We start from the raw sequence: 14,367 nt of genomic DNA, 5'->3' as shown, positions 1-14,367 counted from the left end.
AATGGGGACTAGGTTCTTTGGAATCGAACCTCGAGAAACAAATCACCGTGTTCACTTGTGTTGATCTTCACTTGATTTGTTTCTTCCCTCGCCTCCCTCTCTAAAGTTCTCTTGCTCACATCGTTTTGAGTTTGCTCCAAAAGTTATCCACATTGATTGAGCAACTCATAGCAAGAGAAACTATCCTCCGTACTCCAAATTATTTCTAACACTAACCCCAGGTATAGTGTGTGTTGAAAGTTTATAATTTTTAGGTTTCGCCTATTCACCCCCCTTCTAGGCGACTTTTAGCTTCGCATTAGGACGGGTAGCCACTGAGGATTGACATTATGGCCGTAGTTTCAAAAATACTTGCTAACCCATAGTAAAGGTTCTCTCAGTATGACCCTTGTCGACCTATTTTTTCATCCGGTCCTGAGCACGTTGTAGGTGTAACTTAACTTGCTGTAACATGAGTTGTCTCTCTTGCATGAAGCTTTGAAGAACTGGTATGGTACAATAGTCAGTAGTGTTCAGGACAAAATGTGAAGGTGCATGGCCATAAAGGACCTCGAATGGAGATGTGCCCAGAGCGGAATGGTAACATGTGTTATACCAATATTCTGCCAATGGTAACCATAAAACCCACTTCTTAGGACAAGAGTGTATGAAACATCTCAGGTATGTTTCTAGACACTGGTTTACCCTCTCGGTCTGACCATCTGACTGAGGATGATAAGCATTGCTCATGCAAAGCTTGGTTCCTGCCAAGTGGAATAGTTCCTGCCACAGCTTACTGGTGAACACTAGGTCTCTATTGGAAATCAGTGTTGCTGGTAGACCATGTAGTTTATACACCTCAGACAGGTACAACTTTGCTACTAATAGTGATGTGAAAGGATGGGCCATGGGTATAAAAGTGTGCATACCTGGGAACTTGTCAACCACCACCAAGATACAGTTGTGTTCACCAGAGACAAGTAGCCCTGAAATAAAGTCCAAACTCGTAGTATGCCAACAGTGTTTAGGTACTGGTAATGGTAATAACAACCCTGGATATTTCACTCGATCTGACTTAGCTTGTTGACAGACCAAACATGACCGTACGAACTCCAGAATATGCTTCTTCATACCAGGCCAGATGAACATGGCTTTGATCGTTCAGTAGGTTACTGGAAACCCGAAATGCCCCCCCAAAGCACCGTCGTGCATTGCTGCCATTACAGTCTTCTATAGGTTAGTATTGAATTCAAGCCTTATACGACCCTTAAACCTGATGACACCTTGTGTTAGTGTATAATTGCCACTATCTCCTCTAGTAGTGAGGGTCTGTAATAACCTTTGTGCTTTTGGATCTTGTTCATAGCCCTGCATAACTTGTAGCAGCCAACTAGGCACCACAGTGGACACATCTACTTGATGTAGTTGCAGGTGAGAGTTGTCCAAGTCTGCCCCAGGTCTATGAGACAAGGTATCTGCCACCCGGTTGTCCGATCCTTTATGATACATAATCTTGTACTGTAAGCTGAAGGTCGCCTAGAGGGGGGTGAATAGGCGGAATCTGAAAATTATAAACTTAGGCACACACTACAAGCCAGGATTAGCGTTAGAAATGAATTCAAGTCCGAAAGAGAGGGAGAAAAATCAACCAAGAAATAAAGCGGATGAACACGATGATTTGTTTTACCGAGGTTTGGTTCTGAAGAAACTAGTACCCACTGAGGTGGTCACAAAGACCGGGTCTCTTTCAACCCATTCCCTATCTCAAACGGTCACCTAGACCGAGTGAGCTTTCTCCTTAATCAAACGGGTCACTTAGACCCCAAAAGGACCACCACACACTTGGTGTCTCTTACTTTGATTACAAGTGACTTTGAGAACAAGAATGAGGAAGAAGAAAGCGATCCAAGAACAAGAGCACAAAGAACACGAACAAAACACTATCTCTAGTCACTAGGTGTTTGGAATGAATTTAGGACTTGGAGAGGCTTTGATTCTATTGAATTGTGTCTAGGAGTGAATGCACTAGCTCTTGTATTGAATGTGAAGTTCTGGAAACTTGGATGCTTGGAGTGGGGGTGGTTGGGGGTATTTATAGCCCTCAACCACCACATAGCCGTTAGGGATGGCTGCTGTCGATGGGCGCACCGGACAGTCTGGTGCGCCAGCCACGTCACCCAACCGTTAGGGTTCGGGCGCTGTCAACCATTGGAGGCTTTGTCTTCTAGTGGCACCGGACAGTCCGGTGTCGCACCGAACAGGTATTGTTCACTGTCCGGTGCGCCTCTGATGGGCGGCTCTGCTCTGTCGCGCACTGTTGCACACTGTTCCTCTAAATCTTCAGCTTTTGCAGGCGACCGTTGCGCGAAGGAGGCGTTGCTCCGCTGGTGCACCAGACAGTCCGGTGAATTATAGCGGAGCATTCCTAGAGAAACCCGAGGGTGGCAAGTTTGGAGTTGTACGGTCCTGGTGCACCGGACATTCCGGTGCGCGAGACCAGGGCACACTCGGTTTCTTGCTCCTTTTGAATTTAAACCTTTTCTTCAATCTTTTATTGGTTTGTGTTGAACCTTTATGCACCTGTATAACATATACTCTAGAGCAAACTCGTTAGTCCAATATTTGTGTTGGGCTTTCAACCACAAAAATAATTTATAGGAAAAGGTTAAACCCTATTTCCCTTTCAATCTCCCCCTTTTTGGTGATTGATGCCAACACAAACCAAAGCAAATATTTAAGTGCAAAATTGAACTAGTTTGCATATGGTAAGTGCATATGTTACTTAGAATTAAACCAATTTAATAATTTCATTAGATATGCATGGATTGCTTTCTTTTATTTTAACATTTTGGACCACGCTTGCACCACTTGTTTTGTTTTTGCAAATTCTTTTGGAAAATCTTTTCAATGTCTTTTGCAAATAGTCAAAGGTATATGAATAAGATTGCAAGAAGCATTTTCAAGATTTGAAATTTCTCCCCCTGTTTCAAATGCTTTTCCTTTGACTTGACAAAACTCCCCCTAAATGAAATTCTCCTCTTAGCTTTCAAGAGGGTTTTAATAGATACCAATTGGAAGTATATTTAGATGCCAATTTTGAAAATCTATCTTTAAATATACCAATTGAAAATATCATACCAATTGAAGAAATTGCTTATCACAAGATACCAATTGGAAAAAACAAACTTTTGTAAATAAATCAAATTTTTGAAGATGATGGTGCAGTCCTTTTGCTTTGGGCTAATACTTTCTCCCCCTTTGGCATTAATCGCCAAAAACGGAGACTTTTGAGAGCCCTTTTTATTACTTTCTCCCCATTGGTACAACTAAATATGAGTGAGATTATACCAATTGGAGAGTGATGTGGAGTGACGGTGAAGGGTAAATGATACCGTTAGAGTGGAGTGGGAGCCTTGTTTTCGTCGAATACTCCATTTCCCTTTCAATCTACAACTTATCATAGAAATACACTTGAAAAAACATTAGTCGTAGTCATGAAAGAGATATGATCAAAGGTATACAAATGAGCTATGTGTGCAATGTTTCAATCAAAATTCCAAGAATCAAGTATATTTAGCTCATTCCTAAGTTTGCTAAAAGTTTTCTCATCTAATGGTTTGGTGAATATATCGGCTAATTGTTCTTTGGTGCTAACATAAGCAATCTCGATATCCCCCCTTTGTTGGTGGTCCCTCAAAAAGTGATACCGAATGTCTATGTGCTTAGTGCGGCTGTGTTCAACGGGATTATCCGCCATGTGGATTGCACTCTCATTATCACATAGGAGAGAGACTTTGCTCAATTTGTAGCCATAGTCCCTGAGGGTTTGCCTCATCCAAAGTAATTGCGCAACAATGGCCTGCGGTAATATACTCGGCTTCGGCGGTAGAAAGAGCTACAGAGTTTTGTTTCTTTGAAGCCCAAGACACTAGGGATCTTCCTAGAAACTGACAAATCCCTGATGTGCTCTTCCTATCAATTTACACCCTGCCCAATCAGCATTTGAATATCCTATTAAATCAAAAGTGGATCCCTTGGGGTACCAAAGTCCAAACTTAGGAGTGTAAACTTAATATCTCATGATTCTTTTGACGACCATAAGGTGAACTTCCTTAGGATCAGCTTGGAACCTTGCACACATGCATACAGAAAGCATAATATCCGGTCGAGATGCACATAAATAGAGTAAAGATCCTATCATCGACTGGTATACCTTTTGATCTACGGACTTACCTCCCGTGTCGAGGTCGAGATGCCCATTTGTTCCCATGGGTGTCTTGATGGGCTTGGTATCCTTCATTCCAAACTTGGTAAGAATGTCTTGTATGTACTTTGTTTGGCTGATGAAGGTGCCCTCTTGTAGTTGCTTGACTTGAAATCCTAGGAAATACTTTAACTCCCCCATCATAGACATCTCGAATTTTTGAATCATGATCCTACTAAACTCTTCACAAGTAGATTTGTTAGTAGACCCAAATATGATATCATCAACATAAATTTGGCATACAAACAAATCTTTTGCAATGGTTTTAGTAAAGAGTGTAGGATCGGCTTTTTCAACTTTGAAGCCAATAGTGATAAGGAAATCTCGCAGGCATTCATACCATGCTCTTGGGGCTTGCTTGAGCCCATAAAGCACCTTTGAGAGTTTATACACATGGTTAGGATACTCACTATCTTCAAAGCCGGGAGGTTGCTCAACATAGACCTCTTCCTTGATTGGTGCATTGAGGAAGGCACTCTTCACGTCCATTTGATAAAGCTTGAAGCCATGGTAAGTAGCATAGGCAAGTAAAATGCGAATTGACTCAAGCCTAGCTACGGGTGCATAAGTTTCACCAAAATCCAAACCTTCGACTTGTGAATATCCTTTGGCCACAAGTCGGGCTTTGTTCCTTGTCACCACACCATGCTCATCTTGCTTGTTGCGGAATACCCACTTGGTACCTACAACATTTTGGTTAGGATGCGGAACTAAATGTCATACCTCATTCCTCGTGAAGTTGTTGAGTTCCTCTTGCATAGCCAACACCCAATCTGAATCTCTTAGTGCATCCTCCACCCTGTATGGCTCAATAGAGGACACAAAAGAGTAATGTTCACAAAAATGAGCAACTCGAGATTTAGTGGTTACCCCCTTATGAATGTCACCGAGAATGGAGTTCACGAGGTGATCTCGTTGAATTACTTGGTCGACTCTTGGGTGTGGCGGTCTTGGACCCTGAATTTCTTGCTCGTTTTCCTTGTCCTTATTGACTTGATCTCCCCTTTGATCATTGTCCTCCTCTTGAGGTGGCTCATCCTCTTGATCTTCATCATCTTGAGCCTGATCCTCATCTTGAGTTGGTGGAGATCCTTGCGTGGAAGATGATGGTTGATCTTGTGCTTGTGGAGGCTCTTCGGATTCCTTAGGACACACATCCCCAATGGACATGTTCCTTAGCGCGACGCACGGAGCCTCTTCATCATCTAGTTCATCAAGGTCAACTTGCTCCACTTGGGAGCAATTAGTCTCATCAAACACAATGTCACAAGAAACCTCAACTAATCCAGTGGATTTGTTGAATGCTCTATATGCTCTTGTGTTTGAATCATATCCTAGTAAAAAACCTTCTACAACCTTAGGAGCAAATTTAGATTTTCTACCTCTTTTAATAAGAATAAAGCATTTGCTACCAAAGACTCTAAAATATGAAATATTGGGCTTTTTACCGGTAAGGAGTTCGTATGATGTCTTCTTGAGGATTCGGTGAAGGTATAGCCGGTTGATGGAGTAGCAAGCAGTGTTGATTGCTTCCGCCCAAAACCGGTCTGGTGTCTTGTACTCATCAAGCATGGTCCTTGCCATATCCAGTAGAGTTCAATTCTTCCTCTCCACTACACCATTTTGTTGTGGTGTGTAGGGAGAAGAGAACTCATGCTTGATGCCCTCATCCTCAAGAAAGCCTTCGATTTGAGAGTTCTTGAACTCCATCCCATTGTCGCTTCTTATCTTTTTGATTCTCAGTTCGAACTCGTTTTGAGCTCATCTTAAGAATCCTTTTAAGGTCTCTTGGGTTTGAGATTTTTCCTGCAAAAAGAATACCCAAGTGAAGCGAGAATAATCATCCACAATTATTAGACATTACTTACTCCCACCGATGCTTATGTAAGCTATCGGGCCGAATAGATCCATGTGGAATAGTTCCAGTGGCCTGTCCGTTGTCATTATGTTTTTGTGTTGATGGTGGGCGCTAATTTGCTTTCCTGCTTGACATGCGCTACAAATCCTGTCTTTCTCAAAATGAACATTTGTTAGTCCCAAAATGTGTTCTCTCTTTAGAAGTTTGTGAAGATTCTTCATCCCAACATGGGCTAGTCGGCGATGCCAGAGCCAACCCATATTAGTCTAAGCAATTAAGCAACTATCGAGTTCAGCTTTGTTAAAATCAACTAAGTATAGCTGACCCTCTAATACTCCCTTAAATGCTACTGAGTCATCACTTCTTCTAAAGACAGTAACACCTATATCCGTAAAAAGACAGTTGTAACCCATTTTGCACAATTGAGAAACTGAATGCAAGTTGTAATCTAAAGAATCTACAAGAAAAACATTGAAAATAGAATGGTCAGGTGATATAGCAATTTTACCAAGTCCTTTGACCAAACCTTGATTTCCATCCCCGAATGTGATAGCTCTTTGGGGATCTTCGTTTTTCTCGTAGGAGTGATAGGAATGGGGGTGCCCGATCTTCCACCAGGTGAAGTAACTATCGATTTGGTGGAGATGTCATACAGACGATCCGGCTTCCAGTCAACAAGACTAGAACCCCGCAATCGCAGCACCACTTCTCCTCTGGTTATCAACCGTGCGCTGCTCGATTGACCTCGCCACGAAGGCTAATCCTTGCCTGTGAATCGAAGACACAAGCAAGAACGAGAAAGAACACAATCTAAAAAATTGCAGATGGATGATTAAGCTCTCGAGTTGGGGTCTTACAAACCGATCTACGGTGAACTGTTCTTGACAGATCTAACTTAAGCAAAACCCGCCTCTAACAAGGATGTGGCGGCTATTAATAAAGACTCTAGGGTTATGCAAAACCCTGGAAGCACCCCTAATGGGCTCAACGAAGATACACGGCCCAAAAGGCGAAAAGATGGCGTCGCAGCGCCAAAACAGATTCTAAACGTCAACTTGGGCCTCCATGTCAACTTGGGCCTCCATCTTGATCTCGACGTCCTAGCTGGTCCTCCCCTTCATTCCTAAGTACAATTAAATCATTAGATAGCATACTACTCTCAAATGCACAAGAATAATTACTTAGGAACGAGATCACCTGTAAATTCAATTGTCGAGTGCGTGCGCGAGTAATTGGGTAGTCAACTTGAGGAGTGTTGTTTGTATCCATGGGAGTGATGTCCTCATCATCCTCCTCCTCTTGAAGTGGAGTCGTTCTCGACTCAAGCTCATCTTCTTCTCCCAAATATGGCCTTAAATCTGAAATATTAAAGGTGGGACTAATCCCAAACTCGGGGGGGCAACTCAAGTTTATATGCATTGTCATTAATCTTCTCCAAAATTTTAAATGGTCCAGCAGCACGAGGCATTAATTTAGTTTTTATCAAATCTGGAAATCTATCCTTCCGTAAATGTAACCACACAAAATCACCCGGTTCAAGTTTTACTGCCTTTCTACCTTGACTACCAGCAAGTTTATATTTCTCGGTCATCTTTTCTATGTTCTCTTTAGTTGAAGCATGCAATTTCAAAATAAAATCAGCACGCTCCTTAGCATCACTATGTACACGCTCCATAGTAGGTAGAGGCAAAAGATCAATAGGCGTACGAGGGTTAAATCCATACACATACACTACCTGAAATGGACTTACCTTGGTGGTGGAGTGTTCCGCGCTATTATACGAGAACTCCACATGTGGCAGACACTCTTCCCACATCTTCAAATTGTGCTTCAATATCGCTCACAACATTGTAGACAATGTGCGATTCACAACCTCTGTTTGTCCATTCGTTTAGGGGTGGCAAGTAGTAGAAAACAGCAACTTTATCTCCAATTTGTTCCATAGTGTAAGCCAAAAGTGACTCAAAAACTTGGCATCACGATCTGAAACAATAGTAGAAGGCATACCATGCAAGCGTACAATCTCTTTGAAAAAGAGGTTAGCAATATGAACGACATCATCCATCTTATGACAAGGTATAAAATGTGTCATCTTAGAAAAACGATCAACCACCACAAAAACACTATCGCTCCCCCTCTTCGTTCGAGGCAATCCCAAAACAAAGTCCATCGAAATATCCGCCCATGGAACCGAAGGAATAGGGAGAGGCATATACAAACCATGTGGGTTCAACCGCGACTTGGCCTTTTGACACATTGTGCATCTAGAAACAAAGCGCTCAACATCACATCTCAAATGGGGCCAAAAGAAGTGTGTGGACAGCACAGCCTCCGTCTTCTTAGCACCAAAGTGGCCCATCAAACCACCACCATGCGCTTCCTGCAACAACAAGTGACGAACGGAACCAACCGGAATGCATAGGCGGTTAGCTCTAAATAAGTATCAATCATTAAGCACATATTTATTCCATGTACGTCCCTCTTTGCAATTTAATAACACATCTTTAAAATCATCATCTAATGCATATTGTCCTTTAATCGATTCAAGTCCAAAAATACGATAATCAAGTTGAGACAACAAGGCATAGCGTCTAGATAAAGCATCAGCAATCACATTATCACTCCCCTTTTTGTGTTTAATGATGTAGGGAAATGTCTCAAGAAACTCCACCCATGTAGCATGTCTACGATTCAGATTTGTTTGGCTACGAAGATGCTTAATTGATTCATGATCCGAATGAATAACAAATTCCTTAGACCATAAATGATGTTTCCACGTATGTAAAGCACGAATGAGAGCATACAATTCTTTGTCATATGTAGAATAATTAAGAACAGGTCCATGCAGTTTCTCACTAAAGTAAGCAACGGGTTTACCTCCTTGCAACAAAACAGCACCAATGCCAACTCCACTTGCATCACATTCGAGTTCAAAAGTATTACCAAAGTCAGGTGTTGGGGCGAAGGCGAAGACGCTACCCTTCGCTCGAAGCCTACGCCAATCTCACTGCACCAACGGAGGCAAAACGACCGGCGGGGCCCACCCTTCGTCCTCTACACTGCAAGACGAAGGCCTACGACGAGGTCGCCCCGTACCACGTCCTCACCCAACATGGAGGCCCACGTGGGATTCGGCCCATTGTAACAGGCCCCGCACGGAGAAGTGTGTTACGGGTCCGACTTGTAATGGCTTTTCTGTAATGACAGTCTGTAACCCTCCCTTATGGGAATATTCCGGGGATAGTCCAGGTGCCTGAGGGCACATGCGTCCTTACATCAAGACGTTGGGCGCTCAGGCACCTAAAAATACCCCCGTACAGTGCCCTTGAGAGGCTGGATTAAAAGAGCAATCGCCATCTCGCGTTAAACCTCATTTGCATTCTTTACACTCCCCCGTTGGATCATCTTGCTCCGGATAGCAAGTTCCAACATTTGGCGCCCACCATTCGGGCTACGAACAAACCACCCACGATGGCACCTAAGAGAGCTAGCTCGAAGGTAGCCCCATCTGTTGACGAAGCAGCGAAGGCAGCGCTGCTGGCCGAAAAAAGGGCAAGGCCCTTGCAGACACCACCCACCAAGAAGCCTGCGAAGACGACACCGTCAGCAAGAGACAGCGCAACTATCAACCAACTCCCGAGGGCAGCCTCCGCACCTACAGCTCTGGAGGACAGCCACATGAACCACCCCCAGGCTTCGCTCCACCAGAGGGCGAGGACGCCATAGAGGACGGCGAAGTCATCGGTGTTTTAGCAGAACAACAGCTACAACTGCGGGCCCTGCGCATCAAGAACTGCAACCACTAGAAGCAGAAAGAGATCCTCGAGGCCAAGTGCCAACGTGTCTCTGCGCAGGCCAAGGTTCGCCAGATGATACGAGATGAGGAGCAGAGGGCTTAGGAACTCGAGCAAGAGATTGCGCTCATGCAGCTCGAAGGCCAACATGATCTGCAGCGCGGCCCGCCCCTCCAACAGCGCGCTCCAATTGGAGACCTATTCATTCCTCAGCGCGGACCCTTCATCCCGCATGCTGCAGCATTCCAAGGTGTCAACTACCTTGATGAGCGGAGTCCCCTGGCTCTCCAACTGCAAGTGTCACCATGGCCCGCCAACTTCAGGGCAGGGACCTACACCAAGTACAACGACAGCACTGACCCGGCATAGTACATCATGAGCTATCAAGTCGCCGTCGCATCATCCGGAGGGGATGATGCCACGATGGACAAGTCCTTCATCATCGCCCTCGAGGGTCCGGCCTTGACCTGGTACACCATGTTACCCTTGTTGTCCATCGACTCCTGGAGAAGTCTCCGGGACAAATTTCTGCTCAACTTCCAAGGGTACCGCCCAGACACCGACGCCTTGGCCGAACTGTCACTCTGCAAGCAACTAGAGAAAAAAAACCCTGCAGGAGTACTACCGCAAGTTCCTGACCCTCAAGTCACAACTGCCTTCGGCCGACGACCAAATTGCCATTCACTACGCCATCATTGGCCTTCGAGCTGGCGTCCTTTACAGTCACTGCATCAGGGACCCACCCAAGAACCTCCAAGAGCTCTATCATCTGTTTGAAAAGTATGCCAGATCCGAAGAGCTCCACCAGTGCAAGGTCGAGTCCCAGAGGAAACCCAAGGACCCTCCGCAGTCCAGCCGAACATGGACAAGGCCTTCGCAGTCAGACTCCGGTCGAGACAGCCGCAGTCACCAACAGGTGCACAATATTGCCAACCAGCACCCCGCCGGCGAGGCCCCTCACCGTCAAGACTATCCCCCCAGGGCTGCGGCAATGGCACACGTGGTCAGGGCCGAGGATAGGCACAGCAGCCGCGCAGGTTTTACTGCCTATTTCACGGCGAAGACTGCGCGCACCCGACAAGGGACTACCCGGAAACGAAGGCTACCATGGACAGGATGTCCCGGGCACAACCCGCCGACAACCCAAGAGTTGTCGCCCACACATATCAACACCACCTCCCTCAACCATACAACCACGGCCCCGCCCAACATCCACCTAACCACGCATACCAACACCACCAGGAGGTACAAGTCGTACCACCCCCACTTCCGCCTCCGCACCCGCATCAGCCAAACATCCACCACCCAAATCACCCCAAGCACCAAAACAGGAAGACTTCGCTGATCAACTGTATCGCGGAGTCATTCACATGATCACCGGGGGGTCCAGTGTCGACTTCGACATGAAGCGACAGAAGAGGGACCACTACCGAAGCATCAACCATGTCGCCATCACCAGCCCAGTCGTGCAAACGAAGTGGTCCCATGTGCCGCTGACCTTCGACGCCAGGGATGTCGACCTGCGCAGTGCACCCCACGTTGACGCCATGGTCATCAACTGCAATGTGGCAGGCTGGGACCTGCACAAAGTCTTAGTTGACAACGGCAGCCAGGCGGATATCATCTTCCTCCACGCCTTCGACCGCATGGGCATCAGCCACAGTTTACTCAAGCCTTCGGACAATCCCCTATATGGCTTCGACGGCAAGGGCACCTTTCCTGTGGGCAAGATAGAGCTACCCTTGTCCTTCGGTGTAGCACCCAATGCACGAAGTGAGCAGGTCACCTTCGACATCATCGACATGGTATACCCGTACAACGCCATAATGGGTCGGGGCTCCATCAACAAGTTTGAAGCGGCCATTCACGGACTTTACCTGTGCATCAAAATCTCGGGTCCGCAAGGCGTAATCACAGTCTATGGCAACCAGCAGACCGCGCGCAACATTGAAAGAGACTTCGTTCCAGGGCAACGGAACGTACACTGCCTTACGATGCAACGCGAAGTCCTCGAGGCTACCCGCCCAACCGCCAATGAGCATGAAAAGGCACAGCTGCAGAGCAACGATGGAACGAAGACAGTTCCCCTTGACCAAGCAACGCCCAAGCAAACGATCATCATAAGTGAAGACCTGACTTCGCAAGACGAAGAGAGACTCATCTCCTGTCTTTCTAGAAATAAGGACATCTTCGCCTGGTCTGCCCTCGACCTGGTCGGAGTCAGTCGCACTATCATCGAACACAGTCTGGGCATCGACCCTTCGGTGCGGCCGAAGAAGCAGAGGCTGCGCAAAATGTCTGATGAAAAAACAGAAGCCGCCAAAGCCGAGGTACACCGCCTGCTTGAGGCCAATTTCATCGAACCAGTCGCCTACCCTACGTGGCTCGCTAACGTAGTCATGGTGCAAAAGAAGAGTGGCAAGTGGCGGATGTGCATCAATTTCACCAGCCTCAACAAGGCCTGCCCCAAGGACAATTTCCCACTGCCTCGAATCGACAAGATCGTCGATAGTGCGGCCGGATGCGAAGTCATGTCACTCCTTGACTGCTTCTCTGGCTATCACCAAATATATGTGAAGGAGGAAGACAAGGCCAGTACCAGTTTCATCATGCCCTTCGGCACGTATTGCTTCGTCAGAATGCCGGAGGGACTAAAGAACGCTGGGTCCACCTTCTCTCGCCTCACCAAGACGGTGCTCGAGAGCCAAGTAGGCCGGAACATTTTTACGTATGTGGACGACATCGTCGTCGCCAAAAAAACAAAGAGGATCATATGGCCGACCTTGCAGAAACATTTGCGAACATGTGGGAAGCACGACTTCGCCTAAACCCCGAGAAGTGCGTCTTCGGAGTTCGCCAGGGGAAGATACTGGGCTACCTGGTGTCGCACCGCGGGATCGAGGCCAACCCGACCAAGATCTAGGCTATCATCAACATGATGCCTCCGCAGTCAACAAGAGACGTCCAACGCCTGACAGGCAGATTGGCCACCCTCAACAGATTCATTTCCAAGTCCGCAGAGCGAAGTCTACCTTTCCTCAAGATGCTACGTGGCACAAAAGACTTTGCATGGGGACCAGAGCAAGCAGCAGCTTTCGCATCACTCAAACAGCACCTGTCAGAGTTAGCAACCCTTACAAGCCCCGACCCCTCGCTACCTCTGTTGCTCTACGTCGCAGCTTCGCCACACGCAGTCAGCGCAGCGTTGGTCCAAGAGCAGGACAAAGAGGGCACAACTCGACAGTGTCCAGTTTATTACGTCTCCGAAGTCCTCACGACTTCCAAATGCAACATGACGGAGTTGGAAAAAATTGCCTACGCAGACGTCATGGCATCGCGCAAGTTGCGCCACTACTTCAAAGCATTCAAGGTGTGGGTCACCACGGACAGGGGACTCGGTGAATTGTTCAGGAATCCGGAGGCATCCGTCCGTATCGCCAAATGGGCAGCCGAACTCTCTAAATACCACATCACCTTCGAGCCTAGGACAGCAATTAAGTCACAAGTCCTCGCAGATTTCATCGTCGACTGGACAGGGCCGGCACGACAGCAACAAGAGGCCTCAGAGAAGGTGTGGGTCATCCACTGCGACGGCGCATGGTGCCATGCGGGGGCAGGCACGGCTGCAATTATCACATCACCCACCGGCGTCAAGCATAGATACGCAGCACGCCTCAGCTTCACTCTGGAATCCGACAGGTGCACAAATAACATAGCAGAATACAAAGCCGTTATCCTGGGCCTTTGCAAGCTGAAAGCACTCGGCGTGACCACCTGCATTATCAAGACAGACTCCAAAGTCGTTGCTGGCCAGATCGAAAAAGACTATTCAGCAAAAGACCCTGCACTTCTGCAGTATCTTACAGCCGTTCGCAGTCTTGAGAAGCAATTCAAGGGTTTCACCCTGCAGCATGTGGACCGCGCTAGAAACGAAAAAGCCGACGCATTAGCCAAAGTAGCAGCCAGAGGCGAAGCCCTGCCCTTCGACGTGTTCTACCACGTCATTGGCACACCAGCTGTCCGCAGCCCAGAGGGTCTGCAAATAACCACCAACACCGAGGGACATCACATTGTCAACCTCATCATGGCTGAAGATTGGCGGGCCCCAATAACCCTATTCTTGCAAGGATATTACCATCCAGGTGATGTCAACGAGGCCGAGCGCCTCAGACACCAAAGTCGGGACTTCACACTTATTGAGGGCCAGCTAGACAAGAAAGGGATCAGTCAACCCATGCTCAAATGTGTCATAGAGACCGAAGGCCTCCAGATCCTGCGTGAAGTCCACAGCGGCACTTGCGGCTCTCACTCGGGGCCTAGGGCCCTCGCTGCCAAGGTGATCCATCAAGGTTTCTACTGGCCCGCTATAATCTGCACCGCAAATTGAGTCACGAGGTCGTGCGAAGCCTGCCAGAAGTTCTCTCCCTGTTCGGGCAACCCCTCACAATTCACAAAGCTGATCGCCCACACAT

The sequence above is a fragment of the Zea mays genome, chromosome 3, assembly GCF_902167145.1.
Source record: "Zea mays cultivar B73 chromosome 3, Zm-B73-REFERENCE-NAM-5.0, whole genome shotgun sequence".
NCBI classification, from domain to species: Eukaryota; Viridiplantae; Streptophyta; class Magnoliopsida; order Poales; family Poaceae; genus Zea; species Zea mays.
The sequence above is the reverse complement of the archived record's forward strand: the minus strand, read 5'-3'. Positions refer to the sequence as shown.